A 20,515-nucleotide genomic window follows, 5' to 3' on the forward strand; every position below is an offset into this window, starting at 1 on the left:
GGATACAAAAACTTTGTCACCCACATTCAGTGCCCATTCTGGGTCTCATTTATGATCGGCATATTTTTTGTAATCCTCTCTAGCTTCTTGTAAAGCTTTCTGAATACTGCTCCAGCTGTCAGTTAGTTGTTTGATCCAGCCCTCTACGGACAGTTCAGTGGGTGGTTCTGATGGGAGTTCTGGTATGGCTATGAACTCCTGCCCTGTGGCAGCTCAGAAGGGGGTGAATCCTGTGCTCTGACTCACTGCGTTGTTGTAGGCTACTTCTGCAAATGGCAGCAAATCGACCCAATCATCTTGTTGGTAATTTACATAGCATCTGTCCTATTTCAGACTATGCACCAAACCAATTTTCAATAAAACTCTTTATTAAGAACTATTTACAATCAGTAAGTCCTTGTAATAAGGAGACTGGAGTAATCAAGGCTAGACAATGTATCAAGAAAGCACTAGGAATTATCTGGGAATGAGACTGGATCCAAAAAGAACACAAGGACTGGAGACAGCAGATCTCAAACTGGAATAAACCTGGAACAACACAACATGGGATGGCTGGCTCAATGGATCTGGATGCAAGGCTAGAATCAGCAAACTGAAATATGCAGGATCTCAGGCACAGGACTCGAACTCAGAGCAAGGCTGGACTTGGCTGGAACCACCAAACTTGACTGGCTCTCTGAAGAAGATGAGTTGGAGCAAGACTTGGAACTTAGCACTGGGCTAGACTCTGCTGGAAACCCTGGACTGGATTGGATTCACTGGACAGGAGACCTGGAACAAGGCTTGGAACTAGGAACTAGGCTGGACTTGGCTGGAAGACCCCGACCAGGCTGTATTCGCTGGGCAGGAGACTTGGAGCAAGGCTTGGAACTCAGAACTAGGCTGGGTTCAGCTGGAAGCACCGTGTGTGCCACTAACACAGATCCTGAGCAAGGCAAGCAACAACCCCCGAAATTCACAGGGGTTTGCAAAGAGCGGTTGCAGTAAACTGCTGATGGGCAGCGGCACAAAAATCCCTCGGCTTGGTTGCATTGCTGAGAGTGATGCAAGCTCTTGAAGCTGGAGGCAAGGCACCGACTGCTGGGTTCGGGTGACACTGGTTCCTCAATTGCAGTGGGCATGAAGATCCCTTCCTCAGAATTCAAGTCTGGCCCTGCTTCTTCTTCAATCACAGATGCCGCTGGCAGTTAAAAGCAGTTTTCCACTCATCCCCCTCACGAATTCTGACTTGAAAGTATGCTTCTCTCAGATCTAGTTTCATGAACATTTTCCCTTTTGAGAGGTGAGCTAGTAAGTCCTTCATCAGGGGTACAGGATATATGTTGGAAGTACACACAGCATTGATACCCTGATAGTCTGTACACAACCTCAACGACCCGTCCTTCTTCTTCCAGAAAAGTACCGGGGGCTGCCATTGATGATGATGCAGGCTGGATGAAACCACGCACCAAATTCTTATCTGTGAACTCTTGCAATGCCCCTGTTTCAGTCTGGGTCATGGGGTATAGCCTGGTTTTCAGCAATTTGGCTGCTGGTATCAGCTCTGTGGCACAATTGGAGCTTCTATGGGAGGCAGTTGGTCATATTCAGTTTCGCTAAACACCGCTTTTAAGTTTTTGTATTGCGACGGGATGCTTGCTCCTGCCTCATTGGTTGCCCCACCCAAAGTCTCCAGTAGCTGGCTCATTAGCTCACCTCTCTTAGGTGGCTCGATTGGCTTCAGCCCTGGGTAGGTCCCATCTGCAAACACCATTTCTCCCAACTTCCAATCCAACTTGGGGTTGCAACCCCACAGCCAAGCTAATCCCAAAATGACTGACTGGCTTGCTATGGGTGCTACCAGAAATCACAAAGTCTCTTTGTGCAGCCCTATTTGCATCTTTACTGGTTCAATGCAAAACTCAACAGGGCCCCCATGCATGTCAGACCCATCCAGGTGGGTAAAAATTATGGGATCTTTGAGCTTCCCCACCTTCAGTCTCAGTTCTGTTACAATGGTGGGGTACATTAAGCTGCGAGTGCATCCACAGTCCAGCATGCCTACTAAATCTGCTGACCCTCCCCAATTAGAGATTGAATTCTCAATTCTACAGCAATGAGAGGGCAGTGTCCACTTACCAATAGGTCTTCACGCCCATTGATCCAAGCCTGGCCTTGGGCGCAACTTAGGACAGGCTCCTTCCATTTCCTGCCAGTGGCTGATTCTCCTTGCCAGAATTCTTGGAGTTGGTGAAGCAATTTTCAAAACTGGTCTCCATGAGAGATGCAGCTGTGCCTCGGCTTTTACATGCTGGTGGCTTTGGGTGGTCAGGCTTGGCCTTCATCTTGGGAGTTGCTGTTAGGTGTGGGCATTCTCCTATGTGATGCCCTTCTTTTCCACACTTGAAATACAGTCCTTTCTTTGCTCATCGCTCCTTTTCCACTTCCCAGTTCTGGCTGGGCTTCTTTGGCATGGCACGAGAACTCGTAGGGGCTGTTAGCTTTCTCCCCTCTGACTTTGTGCGCAAATGGCATTTGAGTTGTAGTTGAGTGTCTTCTACTTCCCCAGCCAGGCAGATCCATGCTCTTAAAGTTCATGGATCCCCACATCCCAAGGCCCACCACAGGATCTCTGGTTGTAGTCTTGCTTTGAAATAGTCTACCGTCAGTGATTTGGGCCAGTCCGATAGCTTCCCAGCTAACACGTTGAACTCCGTGGCGTATTCCGATACTGATTTTGATCCCTGCTTGATATGCTGCAAGCCTACTTTTGCCCAGAGCTTTTCAAGGGGTTCCTCAAATTGCTCCTTTAGCACAAATGTAAATTTGTCCAGGGTGTCCAGTTCCGGGGCTTCCGTGCCATGCAGTTGCACGTACCAGTCGGCTGCAGTGCCTTTCAGTCATTGCCCCATAAATTGCACTTTTGCCAGCTCATACTCCTCCATAAACATCTCAATGTTGGTTAGGAAGAATACTAGTTATTGGGAGTCTCCATCAAACTTTACATGGAACTCTTGGGAAGCTTCCACCTCTGGGCGGCTTTGCACTCCTCCAAAACCCCCTCGGCTAACATTGCCGGCCGCAGCTTGTACTTTCCCCCATGACACCGAGTGCGGTTTGCGTCCTTGCCTCCAGCCTCTCTCCTCTCCCAGGTCTCTCCTGATCACTGGGGAGGGTTGCCTGGATGCTGGTCTTGGGGTTGGCTGCAGTAGAAGTAGCTCTAGCAATTTTGACACCTGCTGCAGTGTTGTTTCTATGCCAGACACCCGTTTGGTTAGCATGGAAATGGTGCTGTCCAGTTGATCCATTCTGCCTCTTGATCGCCTTTCACTCCTTTTGGCTGCAGGTTTACCCAGTGGCTGATGACTGGTTCTGCACCTTCCCCAACTCCCACTGACCATCAGTGTCAGTGTCTGCCACTATCGCCTGGTGGTTCCCGTTCCCTTTCCACTGGTTCACTGGGAATTGCTGGGGTGCTAGGGAACTGCATTGGCCTTAGGCAGGAGGCCTCTGTTTGAGGGTTCTGTCAAATAGCAGGCTTCATATCTGTGAAGCCAATGAGCGAGTCCCCAGCCTCTTCATGGGGATCCCATGCGAGGCTTTGTCACTCCTCTTCACCATCTTCAGAGGCATAATCTGCATACACCTCTGACTCCAATATTGTTACTTCAGGTTGCAGAGGTTGAGCGGATGTGCACTCCTGGAGGGAAGGTGAGCCCCCCCAGTGCAGCCGTCGCTCTGTTGGAACTTTCCTCATCGATCAGTTGATCAGTGAGTAAAGTTGCCATGGTGGACTTGAGTCTTTCTGTGAGGATTGTGGGTTCAGATATCCCAATAGTAAGCAATCTCTCTGGAACCAGTCAGGTCTCAGTAAAGTATTTCTTTATTGAAAGATACAGTTCCATCTCCATCTCCATCTAAAGACTCAAGTGACTAAGTCTCCCCAGTTCCCTCCTTTTACTTGCCCCAATTTCCTGCCTTTATTTGAAACTGAATATTTACAACTGCTATTGGCTTTTACAACATGATTCCCAGCAGCATTCTTCACTGTCTGTTTGCTGATAAGATGGTAGCCACAACACTCTGGTGTCAGCTTGCTGGTTCAGTCTGTGCTGTCTCAGTTTCTCACACAATTATCACTCCTCCCCCTCCCCCTTTTACAACACATGACAGAGGAGAAGGCCCAGAAGGGGTTTTATGGCTTCTGGGGCCAAACCTCTGACAGGTAGAAAGCCCTTGAGGAATATGATTTGTATCCTTGTCCATGGGTGAAGAAGATTGTTAATGGTGGCAGTCTGATTGTGATGCCTTCATTATAATACCAGAACTATTAGAATTAGGATTTGTGAAAGAGTAGCACCTTTGACTAAGTGGTAAATCAGGTTCTATATCATCTGAGAAGTGGCCAAGAGAATATGCTATCCACCCTTGTACAATTTAGGAAGAGAAGCCTTCTGAAGGAGAGCTCAGCACTTAGTCTGCAATCTGAGCACTGAGTGGCAATGTCAAAAAAGATGAAGTGATCAAAGACTCATCAGTGGCATAATTTCAAATTCAGAGATATTTGACAGGAGGACTGTTAGGGAATTAATGGGGTGGACCCTCTGACTCAGTGGCCATTTCTGTGGCTAAGTGGCCAGATGTGGACCTGATTGAAGGTAAGATGGTAAAGTGGACAAAAAGCAAAGCCAGGCTAGAACTCATATGTGAGATATGCTTGAATAATTAACTTGAAGGGTAAAAGACTAAAGGTTAAAGCTTGTCTGTCATGTGGTCAGTCCAAAACTCAGTTAGCTGGCAGAATACGGAGTGGAAAGCTAATCTGTATACTAGCCTGCCCCACTATATCTTATGCTGTTTTAGGCAGTATGGGTCCTTTGGTCAGAACCATGGATGTTTGGTGCCAAGAAGACAATGATTTACCCTAGAAGAGCAGAACAGTATGGATCTATCTAAATTATAGAGAAATGTTGTTTGGAAGACAAGTAGACATGAAGCAACTGAATATGATCTGGATGATCTGAAGACAGTGGAAATGCAGAAATGTATATGTAGTAAGAGATGTTTACATTTGAAACAAACCTTTAACAGAAACAGAATTAATAGGAAAGAAAAGGATATTCATTGTTCACTGGGTTCAGTTATTTGGATTTCAATATTAAATTGCCACTCTGAGATAAGCAAAGTAGTTACCAGAACATAAAATCTTTTTGAAAAAACACAGTATTTGGAAATCTTAGGTTGTCCAAGAGAAGCAAGTTCTAAAATCTATACCATTCTTAATATAATTTTATATCAAACACATCCTTAAAGGAGTCTGGGAGGCTGACTGCAAAGAAACCATAGATCAACCAATGTGAGAAGGAACTTGGCAAAAAGGAAAAAAAAAACCCTTTCTGAGCCATTCCTACATTTGATGGAGAGAACTCTTTGAAGTTAATTATGAATGGCATTACAGTTGGTTCATTCATTCATTTATTTTTGCCTTTGGAGGCGCTTCAGAGGTAAAATGCATGTTTTAAGCTTCTGCATGATAGGCAATATTTAAGGCACTCATTTTTCCCTTTAATCCACCTCTGAATCCCAACAAGCTAAAAAACAAAACAAAATGAACAAAAACAAAAAACAAAAACACAACACTCTTCAAATAGCTCCTGTTTCTAAGAATATTAGAGAAGTAGGAGTTCATGGGCCATGCGGGATTCCTAAATGTTTTCTCCCATTCCAAAGGACACATATCTGCACCCTTTTATTTTATTTTATTTTATTTATTTATTAGATTTATATTACCGCCCCTCTTCCCCAGTGGGGGACTCTGGGTGGTTTACAATAAAACAACTTTTAAAAGTCATTTCAGTTATATCTTATAACCAGAAGTAGCACCTGTTTCATTCACATTGTTGAAATATCATTGCCTACATGCTGTGTCTCTTCTTCCATGTATAAATCATAAGGAAGCATAGTTATAGATTATGGCAGCAGATAGCGTTTCCCTTTTTAATGGCAAATATTAAGGGCAGATGTAAATATTAAGTATAATGGTGTAATGCCAATATTAACAATGAAGGGAATTTTTAAAGAAATAAATAATATGCTTCACTTGTTATTAACTTTAGAATATTAAGGCTTAATTAGCTGTAAGCGAAGAAAGCTGTTACTGTTGGAAAATTCTGAATCTGACAGCTTAAATGAAGGTGGAATTCACACACCGGATCGTTATTTCAAATTGCTTTGATGACTCAGGAGGAAAAAAACCCACAACTAGCTTTATTTTGCTTTAGGTAGTTAGAGAGAACTCTCTTATTAGGAAACAGAATATTGGTGCACTTAATGCAACTAATCTGATAGCCAATTTTCTTGGAGGGAAATTACTGGAGACTGATGGTTGTCACCAGCAGTGCTACATAAACAACCCAGGCCATCACCTACCTCTCTTGGATCAGCACAGCCAACTGTTATTGTCATGTCATGGTAATGCTGGTTGCAAGGGCAAGTTATTTATATTCTAACCTCCAACTTTTGTTCTACTCCCCAAATTCTCCAAATGCTCATTAGATTGACTGCCTGCAAATGGATCTGTAAATTAAAACAGGTTTGGAAGAGCAACAAAAATAGGAGAAGGAGGAGGTCTTGTCCAGCCATTCTACTTGGCCTCTGCCTGCTCATTTTCAGCCAGCAGGATGCAGTCTAGGAAACAGTAGGTTTTTTGGCAAGCTTGTAATATTTATCACAAAATGGAATGTCTCCCATCTGTTACGTGATAGGGAGCAAAATATTATGTACAAATATATGCCCAAACCTTTTGATCTACATACGATAGGGCAGCTTTGCATTCTGTTGGAAATTGAATCCTTCTGTATATGTAGGGGAGCATTCATGAGAGTGTTAATCTGACCTGAGCAATGATTACTAATGCAGTTTCTAAAACTGTAATGGAAAGGAGATTTATTTACAGGAAATAGATTCTAGCATCTACCTAACTTCAGCCTATTGATAGAATAGAAGAGTATGTGTCTGGGAAGAAAGGCAGAAGGAAATGACCTCAGGTTAGCAATGACTTTGATGAAGAACAGGCAGAAATGACAAAGAGGGGACACAGGGCACATCCTTAACTCTCTATCTATACCTACTGACCCCTTGTGGTCAGTAGGCTGTGAGATGCTGTACAACTATTCCCACTGAATTTGGACCTCCAGCACATACTAGTTAGATTCCATCCTAATTCCTATTTTCTAAAGTACACTATAGTTTACTAACAATATAGGCCTTGTTTATCAACCACTGAATCTAAAGCTATGACATGATTTTATCTGAAATAGTGATTATAATAGCTGTGCAACTATACAATGCAAGAAGCTATGAAATCAAGCTGAAAAGTTTCATGTATCTACTATAGGAACAAGCTAGCTGGCTAGCTAGCTAGAACACTTTATTTCTATTGCAGTAAATGGAACTGATCTTGCCAAATTTCATACAATGGAATTAAGTTTCAGTGAATATGGATCTGCTTATTGGTTGTGACTTTACATAATCTGAATTACATGAGTAATCAACATGTTCCATTCTTTGACATTAATATCTCCTTTGAAAGCTACTCATTTGGTTTTGAAATCCCTTTTGGGACAACACATTGAAATGGAGATGCCATCTGTCATCCTGTCTGAGACCAGACCCATAAATGGAATGCCATCATTGCACTGCTATCACAATCAGGGAGCATTGAATGCTGAGGAGATAATTGCCCTGAGTGCCAATGGCTTCCGCTCTGGTAAGGAGCAGATTTCGGAACTAAATACAGACATAAAGAAGCAATTTGTGTGTGTGTGTGGCTCTGCAATATTCTTGTTGCTTCCAATCTCCCAAAAAGGATACGGATACAATCAGCTTTGTTACTATTAATGCTTTTGCTTAGCTATGTGGTTTTATTGCTTTTGTTGTGGGACTGAAACTGGAATTTGGATCAGTATAAAGTCACTGAATCCAAAGTGAAGGCCTGGCAGTCAGGTTCAACAGAACTTAATGAAGCCATGTACTTCTGCTAGAGAGATGGTTTATAGATGCAAGTTCACCATTTGATCAAGCATCTTTATCAAGTGATGACTAGGAAGAGTGTGTTTACTTTTAATGCTTTCCACTTGATTTGCTTATTGCTTAAGAAATGCATATTTCTTATTTGTTGTGCATATTCCACAAGTTTTCTCTTAAAGATTGACTGTCACTTCACTCTTTGTCAGCACAAAATGCCATTCTCCTCTCCTTTCAAATGGGCACTGATTTCAATGGTTACTTCTGTGTAGCTGGATAAGTGTCAAGGGCAGCAGAATTTGAACTTGGTGCCTTATTCCCCTTCTTCCATCTTTTATTTAGGGGGGAGCAGCTGTAGCTGAGGAATACATACGCATACATTACACTTGAATTTTTAAATAAGACTGTGGTCTTTGGATGGGGAAACCTGACCCCGATCCCACTTCTGGCCCCCAAGTAAGCATGTGCATCCTTTCCTCTCCAATTCTAGACCTCCAGCATTGAGAAAGAAGAAAGGGGGAAGGATCAAAGGAGTGGCATGAATGGATTGTGGACTAAGTCAGATCAGCAGGTTCCAATGATTTGCTCCTTAACCACACTCCCAAGACTGGGCAGGACAAAATTTATACTTTTTTTGTAGCTTCTATAAAAGACTCTTGTAACAGCAATGAAATTGATTCAAAAAACCAGACCAAGAAGGAAAGAAGAATGTTGCTCTTCTTTTTTTCCACTATGCTGTCAGAACCTTGGTTATATTGGAGGCTCTAGGGTTGACATACTAAAAGGAACAACTTGTACTTAACCAGGCATCTAAAAATAATTGAATTTGTTATTAGAAGGGCAACTAAGGAAGGAAGGCCTATAGTTTGGTAGCTACCAAATTTGCTACATTTATTAATTTAATTTAATTTATTTATTAATTAAATTTAGCCACTGCCCATCTCCCCCCAAAGGGGGGACTCTGGGTGGTTTACAACAAAGATAAAAGCATTAAAATACCATAAATAAATATAAATATAATATTAAGCATAAATACAATATGAAATCCAGATGATGATAATAGTTGGAATATCATTCACGTATATCTAAAGGGGCCATTTTAGGGCACTAACCATCTCCAGGTGTGATTACTTCCTTTCCCACCTCAGGAGAGGCGGCAGAACCAGGTCTTCAATTGTTTTTGGATGGCCGCAAGAGATAGAATCTGTCTTATCTCTGAGGAAAGGATGTTCCAGAGGGCGGGAGCCACTGCAGAGAAGGCCCACTTCCTGGACCCCGTCAGATGGAATTCTGTTACAGATGGGGTCTGTAACATGCTCTCTCTGCATGATTGGGTGGGATGGGTTGATACAATGGGGATGAGATGGTCCCTCAGGTACCTTGGACCCATGCCATGAAGGGCTTTAAAGGTAATAACCAATACCTTGAATTGCACCTGGAAGCAGACTGGTACCCAATGCAGCTCATGAAGCAATGGTGTAACATGTGCTGATCTAGGGGCACCAAGAATTGCCCGTGTGGCCACATTCTGGACCAGCTGTAGCTTCCAAATACTCTTCAAGGATAGCCCCATGTAGAGAGCATTACAGTAGTCTATATGGGAGATGACTAGGGCATAAGTGACCATGCAAAGGGCCTCCCAGTCCAGGAAAGGGTGTAACTGGCACACAACATGAAGTTGCGCAGAGGCCCTCCTGGCCACGACTGCTACCTGCTGTTTGAGCAGGAGTCGTGAGTCAGCAGGACCCCCAGATGCCACACTGGGTCTGTCTGGGGGCAGTGCAACCCCCTCCAGAACCAAAGATGTTAAATTTCCAGATACCAAGGAGCCCCCCACCCAGAGCCACTCCATCTTACAGGGTTCAGCTGAAGCCTGTTGTTCCCCATCCAGACCCCTACAGCCCCCAGGCACCAAGAGAGGGCAGTCACAGCATCACTTACCTCACCCAGGACAGAGATGTATAATTGGGTATCATCAACATACTGATACTTCATCCAGTGATGATGGATGATCTTGCCCAGCGGTTTCATGTAGATGTTAAAAAGGAGTGGAGAGAGTACCGAGCCCTGCGGTACCCCCAAAGAAGGGGCTGTGGGCTGGATCTCTTGCTCCCTATCAACACCAATTGGGACTGGCCATGGAGGAAGAAGGTGAACCAGCGCAGAACTACGCCACCCACCCCTAACTCCCTGAGCTGACCCAAAAGGATACCATGGTTGAAAGCCACTGAGAAATCAAAAAGAGCAAGGATGGATGCACTGCCTCCATTCTGCTCCCACTAGAGATCATCCATAAGAGTGACCAATGCCGTTTCCATTCCATATCTGGCCTGAAACCTGACTGAAAGGGGTCTAGATAATCCGTTTCATCCAGAAGCCTAGACCACTTTCTCAACCACCTTCCCCAAAAAGGGGTGGTGGGAAACTGGACGAAACATTCTTAAGGAGGTTTTAATTCCCTTAAAGATCAGATATTTAATTTGGAGATGCTCTTGAATCACTGGCACTATAGTCTTCAATGACTGAAAAATCTATCATCTCAGGCTGCTGTAACAACTATGAAACCTCCCACTTGAATGGGGCTGCTTTTAAAAATTGTTCAAAAATTTCATCTAAGCCTAATATGTCCGTTAACTGACTAATAAATGCCTGAGGAGGACCTCAAATCATTTAATGCATTTACAGTATTAGGGATTTTTGGCACCACATGGCTTTTATTCTCCATCACATTTAAAATTTTAAATCTAGCGCTTTTAGGTTTTTGCACTTTTAAAGTTCTCCTTTCCATTTTGTTCTGTTTTTGTGAGCTAGGTCAGCGGTTCCCAACCTTTTTGACACCAGAGACCGGTTTTGTGGAAGACAATTTTTCCATGGACAGGGGTGGGGGGAGTGATTTTGGGATGATTCAAGCGCTTCCTCTTTTTCCCGACCTTTTATTCTTTTTTTCTTCATGCCATTTGGAGATAGCAGCCAATGGGCTTGCTTTCTCTGACAGGAGGCGGAGCTCAGGTGGTAATGCGAGTGATGGGGAGCGGCTGTAAACACACAGGCTGTAAATTTGCTCGCTCGCCCACTGCTGACGACCTGCTGTGCGGCCCAGTTTCTAACAGGCCACAGACCAGTACTGGTCCGCAACCTAGGGGTTGGGGACCCCTGAGCTAGGTTTTTTTAATTTTATTTTTATGTACTACTGATTTGGTTTTATCATATGTTCTTTTCTTTATTTCTGTTGGTTTATCTTATGTTTTTATTTGTCTGTATTTTAAGTATGAATGTATTAAACAATAACAACATGTTTTACTAAGGCCAATGATCAATCAGCAAAGCATAAAATCTGCTACAAAATTTTGGATAAATAAAGTTAGCTTGACACACTCAGTATAATTATAATGGCAAAACTGGGCTCTTGTCTTAAAAAACCTTTGAAACTGTTTTTGCTATATTTGGGCTCACATTTGCAAAGCAATAGATTATGTAAAATAAAAAATTTCTTCATGGGAACCTAAGAACTAGTGGGTCTATAGGTTCCTTCTTTATATCGCAATAGGAAGTTCAGTATAGAAGGGCTTATACCGTGGTTTCCAGGGCAGCAGAGTCACAGGGGCAAATACCATTGGATGATGAATGCTTTGAAAATCTCAACTCTAAGACAAATGAAGGAATTACATTAAAATAGGCCTTCGTAAAACAAATCCTAAACTTTGAGAAGGTAAGTATAGACAGGTGGTTTGTACCTTTGTCCAAGGGAAGTATATTCCAAAAGGGAGGGGAGAACAAATTCTCTGAGCCTAATAAATTGTGATGCTTGATATCACAGAAGCATTGGAGGAGTATCTCTTTTGCTACTTACCCCATCTGAACTACTTAGTTTATATTGATTATAATAGTAAAATCTAATACAAACTAAACTTCAAGAAAGAAAAAAGAATTCAAAGAAGTAAAAAATGCAAAAAAAGAAGGAAGAGAAAAGTAAGAATATAATAAAGGAGAAAAAAATATATATAAAGTGACTTCCAACCTTCATCACAAGTATAAACAAATTTAGTAACTCTGAGTTTCTCAGGCCACAATAGGGAAGAAAATGGTTAATTTTCCTCTGATGTCTACAATGGCAATAATCATCATCACCCAAACTGGCAGCATTTACATTTTAAAAACTCTGCATGTGCTAAACAAGTGTTCATTTAACCATATGTATAGTTTGGCCCTGAATGTGCAGCTTCCTGCCTATAAGATCTGCTCAAAGTCTGCAGAGCAAATGTACACTAAATGCATTTCAATGAGCTGTGACCTAAAACAAGGTTGAGTTCCATGAGTTAAATAGGCTTCTGCTTAATTTCGGCCATCAAAATTATCATCATATGTCTGGAAGATACAGCTGTGATATTAAAACCTGACAAAAATAGAATTGATATTTTGCTGCTGCATCTACTTATCAAATGTGTTTTGAGAGATTCATTACTTCATTATGCATTCTGCCAAATATCCTAAATCTGGATAATTCTTCATTATCATCTTTCAGCCTGGTTGCTAAGTACTGATCCTTTTTCTTTGTCACCTCTTGGTGGCACTTTAGTCTATTTATCAAGTTCCTGAACTTCTTAGAAGTAGCTCATAGAGTAGGCCTGAGATAAAGGAGATGCAAAGATAAGCCATGATTGGATCTTTGCTCTGAGTACAGCAGTGCTACACACAACGTTACAAATATCACAGTGACAAAGGATGTATAATGGTGACATGAAATACAGCATGAATACTAACAGCTGACTGCCGTAGACTGACATTTGTAATATGAGTATTGATATACAAATGGGTGGATGGCAAATGGAGAAAGGTGATTTACACACACAGAAACACATACCCCAAATGGTCATAAAGTTCCCTTTATGAATTGCTTCCAAGATAATTTCTGCTATGTCAGAATGATCAGAAATGGCAAAAATAATACTTTCCCAGATAGGTGACATAGTGCCCTCCAGAGGTTTCTGATGAAATCCTATTAGCTCCAGCCAGTATGGCCAATGGCAAGGAATTCTCGTAGCCATAGTTCAAAATATCAGAAAGGTACCATGTTACTGTGAAGATTGGAATATCTTGCAATATTTTTTCAGCAAATCTTCATTTCAACCAGTAACTTAGGGAACTTTATGAACAGCTGAAGTTGCTATTAATATATAGGACTAGATATATATTATAGTTTTTTTAAAGTACCTTATTTAGTCGGACTAATAGTATGAAGAATGAGTGGGAAATGCCCTTTTCTTCCTTGCATATACAATCTGCATTGCAAACAGGGACAAATAGATTTGTGGAGGCTCATTTTGACGACTCCTAAATGGAAAAATAATGATGGTAGTTGGACATCTGTATAATTTGGGTACCGTAAAGGTGGTCAAATTGACATGGTATTGTATCAGTATGGCAGAGGGGAGGAATGCTTCTTACAGCATGCTACAGCCATCCTACAGATTGGTAAGGATTCCTAAATAAAAATAGCTACATCTGGATATAATGGTAAGTAGTGATAACCTTGAGGAAGAGGAGGAAGAACCACAACCAAGGCAAGGGTCAGACAAAAAAAATCTGAGCCTGGGGCAGAAATGTACTTTGGAAAGCATCTCAGACATAACCCTCCCTAGTTCTTATGAAGATAAAGGGAGGGAGGGAGGAAGTACATTCAGATGTGCAAGATTCTGTTACTGTAACCTTATAATAAAGTTGTTTAGCATTCAAAACTCTGGCGTCCTAGTCTGGTCTACCTTAAAGGGCTGACAGGGGAGCACCAGAGTTAAGCTTCCTAGATTGCCATCCTAGGCCTCTGTGTACTTGATTTCAAATATTCCCTATAATAATAAGAAAAGTGAAGCAAGAGAGCCTAGGAATGCCTTTTTCTTCTCTTTTCCTCTATTTCAATAGTACTATAATGATTATATCAAACACACCTGAAGCCATTTCTCACTCAACATCTGGTTAACCATCTTATTCCTTGTCAAAATACATCATGCAGGTATAACTTACGGGCAGAACTGCCCTTTCTGCTTGGCCACTTACTGCTTCCTGAGTATGAATGACCTCCCCGCCCCACCCACCCCTAGATCATGGCAAATTCATCACCAGCCATGTTTCCCTTCTTCAGTGCCAAACTGTTTTTTCTGACCTGAGCCATCTTAAGCCCTTCAGAGTAGATGGACTCCAGCAGGGCCATTCTTGCAGCTCTGAATGGCTGGCAAGCTCCTTCCCCTCCAGCTGCTGGTTGCTGTCCTGGGCAGCTGTTTCAGCCTGAGCTGTTGGCCTACTATGTTCTCTGCTGGTCAATAGTTGCTGTTTTTTTTTTAATATAATCTTGTGGTTGATCTAATGTTGGCCCATTAAGTCAATGAAGCATACTCAACTCTAGAAGCTCATGCATTCTTGAACCACTATATCTCCCAATGGACACCCTTTGGGGTTTTGCATGCTCCCTTCACTTTCTTACCCCCTTGGCTGTAGTACTGCAAAGCATCCTTCCCTTCCCTTTATTTTTAAAACTTCTTTAAATTGCAGCGTAGGATTGCTACCACTTTGTTTTTATGAAGCTGAACAATCAGTTCTTCCTTGCTACGTAGTTTCTATGGGAAGGGGGAGGTGGTGAAGGCATCCATATGTGCACATTTCTGGGAAAGCAGAGAAAACCTACAGAGACTAGTGAGAAGGAAAAGGAAAAGGAAAAGACAGGTGCTAGTAGACTGGTCCCTACAGAAGCCAGCCCACCAGACTTGCCTTCCCTGTACCAATGACAAGGGCAAGAAGCAGAAGAATGAAATGCTCCAGTGGCCATAGTTTGGGCTGAGCACTAGCCCAGCCCCATTGCTAACCTACTGCAATCAGCACTGGAGTCTGGCTTAAGAACACCTGGGAGCAGTACAGGAGCACTTTAGCTGCAGTGCAAAATTCTTCTTCATCTACTGGTCCAAAAGAAATGCCTGGTCATTTGTCAGCCACACATGATATAAAATGATCCTTCCTTCCTTCCTTCCTTCCTTCCTTCCTTCCTTCCTTCCTTCCTTCCTTCCTTCCTTCCTTCCTTATACTTTCTCAAAAGTGAACTCACATTGTACAGAGTTTACACTATGCTTTCACTACTAATGCATAAAACAAGGAGAAAGAAATTGAAAGAAATACAGTAAACAAAGAAACTACAATTAATTTACAACCCACCAGACTGCTTTTTCCTGCCTCCAAACAATACAGGTAGTCCTCTCTTAACAACCATTTGTTTAGCAATGGTTTGGACTTATGAAGGTGCTAAAAAAAAGACTGATGACCGGTCCTTGCACTTACGACCATTGCAGCATCCCCATGGTCATGTGATCGCAATTTGGGCACTTGGCAACCAGTTCGTATTTATGACTGTTGCAGCGTCCCGTGGTCACATGATTGCCATTTACAAGCTTCCCAGCCAGCTTCCAGCAAACAAAATCAATGGAGAACTGCATGATTCACTTAATGACCACCACAAAAAAGTGGTAAAATTGGGTTGGATTTGCTTAATGACCGCTTCACTTAGCAACTGAAATTCTGGTTCCCATTGTGGTCTTTAAGCAAGGACTACCTGTACTCTCAAGCTTGCTAATAAAATTTTTGAAGACCTCAAATTTACAGTAGTACCTTTTTGAAAATCTTCTCTCAAGACAAAGTAGGGGTATCACTTTATCAGGGATGTCCTTCAAAATGGACATTCCTTGTAAATAGATAAATTGGAGTAGATAACTTGATGCAATATTAAGTGACTGAAACCAAGACAACATATTAGTTACTGGATGTCATTCTCATATCATTAAAATTAAAATGTCATGTCATTATGAGAGATAGTACATTTTGGAAGTCATATTATCCATGGTTATCAATATACCATTTTCTCCAGAAAGATTACAGCTAAACTGTGTGTCTGTCTAAGCAGCAGTGTTTTCTCCTTGTGCTAAAATCTTCTCTAGTGTAAGCTGCAAATTCAGAGCAGTGTTTTTTCAAACCCTAAAGTCCTTTCTATTTTTGGTTCTTTTAAGCTCTTTAACCTGCTATCCTGCTTTAATTCCAACCAATAGAAATAAGCTTGACTGACACAACCCAGTTGCATTTTCTAGAGAGAGAAAAAAATACTATAGGTTTTGGAAATGAAAAAGCAAAGATTTTTTTTTAAACAAAACCAACAACAAGGACAAGAGGGTTTCTTTTTTATACTTCAAATCAGCTAGTTAATCTTAAAGAATACTCATTTTAAATCACAAGAAAACCAAAGTTAGAGTATAACCCTGAAGCTGAGCAAGTCTTCAAAAATTGGTCTTAACAGTGAATGCTGTCTTTTTACAATGGTTGTTCTCTGTTCATTTTTTTATGGTGTTCAGTCCATAGAAAGTAAATATCAGGCAGTTTTTTGCCTCAGGCAGCAGAGGGTGGCAGGGACTGAAGAGAAAAGACGGAATGAGTTGGAAAGTTAGGCCATCCTGCTGCCCTTACACACACTGTAAACATGCTATTCCCATACAATACCTTCTCCATTTGATCTTAGCCAAAAGATAGAAAAGTAGATTCAACAACTAATCCAAATGGATTTTGCATGTGGAAATGGGAGGGGAGGGACAGGAGGGAGATTCCACCCCCCTCCCCATCCCTCAGGCAGATAAATGTCCTGGAAGTTGCCAAATTATATTAAGGACAGCCTCCCCTGTTCAGTTTTTTGGAAGAGAGGACTGTGCATCAAACAAACCTGAGTCTTGCTTTCTGTTTCAAATCGGATGTGTGTTGTGTATGTTCATATGGGGAAGGGGAAGAAAGACCTCTCCAAACCACAGGAGAGCAACAATTGAACTTTATAGGGAGTTATCTTTAAGCAGGTAAGAAGATCCTCTTTTGTTTTGGCTCCTGATGATGCAAAACATTCTACTTCTGTTTCAAGTGAACTTGAGCAAAAGCCTCTTGCAGTCCTCCTACTTCATCATAAAGAAGTTGTGAGGAGCATAAAATGAGCATGAACAAAGGTTGAAGGAAAGCAATCGAGAGCCTACTGTGCTTGCACAGGCTTTGTGACGAGTTAATTCTCATGCAGTCAGTGAAAAACAAAATATAACAGGTCTGACCATTACAAAAATGGACAGAGACAGACCAGCTCACTCAAAAGAGTGGGCCAAGTAGTCGGTTAGGTAGGGGAGAAGAAGAAGGTTATGCAAGAGAGCATGAGCATAGTTTCTATGTGCAGTATAGGGCTTGGTCTTGAATTATAACACTTGATAAACTTCTAGTATGGCTTCTAAGTTGGATTTTTTGTGAGCTTGCCTAAGTGATTCATTCCTGTTTTCTTGGTGAACCCTGACAGGCTTCTTGTAAGTTTTTGGAACCAATGATACAAGAAGGAGCTTACAGAAGTGCAGAACTTGTGACAATTTTTGCCCTTGGACATGTGAAGATGATAGAGCTAGAAACAAAAGGAGGCAGGGGAACAAAGCCCTCTCATATGTTCCTACTCTTTCTAGCACAAGTCTAAGTCCCTGAAAGCTAGATCTAGCTGTACCTCCTATCCTTCATTAGTATATGGTTGTGTGTGTGTATGTATGTCTTTGTTTGTGTGTGTGTGTGTGTGTATGAACTCTGTCATTACAATATCATAAACTCTGAAACCTGGGGCTAGAAGGTGACCTACACCATCAGATTTAAGCAACAAATGTCATAATTTGACATAGAACTTTAGAGGTCTTCCTCCAACCCAAAACAGAATCTTAAAGATGTCAATCACCTTTGCAACATTCTTTGGAATTCATTCTGCCTTATTTCTTGTATACTAGTGATAAGAGATGGCAAAAGGGCAGCTGAACATACCACTTCCATTTTAGTTCTGTGTTTTTACAAGATATGTAGAATAACTGGATTTATGAACAGTTTTGTTAGGGAGACAAGTGCTGTTTGGTATCTGAGAATGGATGGCATTTCTACCACTCAAATAAATCTGATATTGTGATTAATCATCCATATAATACCTACCTAATACCTAAGTTTGTGTAGATGATGATGATGATGATATTTTGATCCTCCCTTCTTACATATAACTCAAGGTGGCAAACATACCTAATACTCCTGCCTCCTATTTTCCCCACAACAACAACCCTGTGAGGTGGGTTGGCTGAGAGAGAGTGACTGGCCCAAAGTCACCCAGCCGGCTTTTATGCCTGAGGTGGGACTAGAACTCACAGTCTCCTCGTTTCCAGGCCTGCACCTTAACCACTGCACCAAACTGGCACCAAACATACTATAATAGTATACTATTCTTTTAAAATAATCAGTATCATACATATATTGATTATTTTTAGTACAGATTGAATGCGCTGTAAGCATTCTAGAATTTTTAAATGTTCATTTTTTTCTGGTTTATTATTATTTTTTAATTAGGTAAACAACAAAAAAGAATAAACAAAGGATAAAGGAATATACACACACACACATACATACATACACATACTGTATATACACAGAGACACACATAAAATAAGCTTTACACTAAAGTGAAGGGTGAAGTGAAAATATGATTATAAAAAAAATTAAAAGGCAAAACAAAACAAAAATAAAAATATTCTATGAATAAAAATTCTAGTAGCTTCCCTCCCCCACCCTTCCTTCTTTTCTCAGCCAGTAACTGCTACTTAAACATTTTTATACTATACTTTAGTCATCTACGCTTACTGCTTATATCTTTTTAAAAATATATTAAAATGTTTCAACAGTTTCTCTTCTCTTTTGAACCATATCCTAGATGTCTTAGCTTGCCTTGCTGTGTAATATATTGTATATAAAGGAACCATTCCTGCTTGAATTTGATGAAACTCCTGCTGTGAATATGTATATAGTCAATTTGTGCATTGCTGCATATTCTCCAATTTTAGTCTCCCAACCTTGTATTGTCGGCAAGGTTTCTCTTTTCCAATGTTGTGCCAGTTCTTACTGCTGTCAGCATGAATCTTAATAAATTGTGATGCTTTTCATTTATATTCTCTGGGACCATGCCTAATTAAAATAATTGTGGTTTTAATTCAAATTTTATTTTCAGAAATTTATGGATGTTTTAATATATTCTTTCCGGTACTTTTGAGTCTTTGCATAACCACCACATACAGTATGGTAAAATATACCTTCTTTGTTGTGGAACTTTCTAGAATTTGAATGGAGGATGAGTTTGGAAAACTTACCAGAGGACAGGCAAAAGTAAAATGTTATAAATCTGCAAAGAAAGTAAAATTAGCCAGAAAACTAAAAATCAGAAATGATCATTAGTTTCTAGGCTGCCAAGGAGATATTCGGACTACTGGGACATCTTGGAGAATGACTTACTATCTGTAAGCTGAAGAATTTGCTGAAAGTTACAAAACACTCATAAAGTAAGCAGTAGCTGGACAGGTCATACTGAGGTAAACTTACCAATAGCAGGACAGACTTCTGAGCTACTGGTGCACTGCCAAAGCTTTGACTTCTGAAAAAGCTCCACCATACCCAAAGGAAATTTCTCTTCTGCTAAATGTGTGTGAGCATCAGTAGGGAACCTTGCTCATCTCGTTCATAAAACTGAGTTGCAGTAAATTTAGTAATCTCATGCTTGCATTATTTAGTATCCCTTTCTAACAGTTCTACAGTGCAGGATTAATTAGTTTAGTCTGCATAGTGGAGTGTAGTCAGCCAAACAGAATTGTGCATTAACTTTGTGGATACCGATTAATAGTCCATGCAGGTTTATTGATGGGCAGATAGCGCAAAGGTGCTTTGTATGGCACACCAAAGTCTCTACACCATAGGTTCCTCCATAAAAACCCTGGAAGCATACCAATGGGCACTACTGTGAATAACTGAATGTGTTTTTTTTTCAGCAATTCTATGAGTTTCTTATTTATCCTTTTGAATTTTTAAAACCAGTAGCTTATTTAAAAGTGGCCAGGATGTCTAGAAGCAAATCAAACAGGAGTAAAGTGAAAAAGGCACAGGTATTTGCTCAATCAGGTACTTTAAAGTACATTAATCTTTCAGAAGCACAAGTAGAACAACATATGCTCTGGGGGATAAAATTAGAAACTTGTAAAGCTGTATATTTTTAAGACATACTCAGTGCCACAAAGAATGTAAACAATCACACATAAAGCATGAAGGATTGTTTTAAAAGACAATCTTAGTTATTTCAAAAATAAATGATTCATATTAAAAGAAATGGTAGACAATAATTGGTTTTTTTAAAAAAAATCCTATTGTGAAATTTTTCAATTTAGGAAATTGAATGTTTATACTGACTATATATACAGTATGTATGTTCAGGAGATGGTACACGTTTTTTAATTGCTTTATAGAGCAACATCATATCCTACTTCCAACATGGGTAGGAAATGAGAAATGACTTTCAAGGGTTCCATGAGATTGAGTTAAAAGTTAAATAGAGCATTTCATTGTAATTATTGACGATCCTTATGCTCTACAGTATGCCTGCATCCATGAGCAATCCTTTTCT

The sequence above is a fragment of the Candoia aspera genome, chromosome 4, assembly GCF_035149785.1.
Source record: "Candoia aspera isolate rCanAsp1 chromosome 4, rCanAsp1.hap2, whole genome shotgun sequence".
Taxonomy (NCBI): Eukaryota; Metazoa; Chordata; class Lepidosauria; order Squamata; family Boidae; genus Candoia; species Candoia aspera.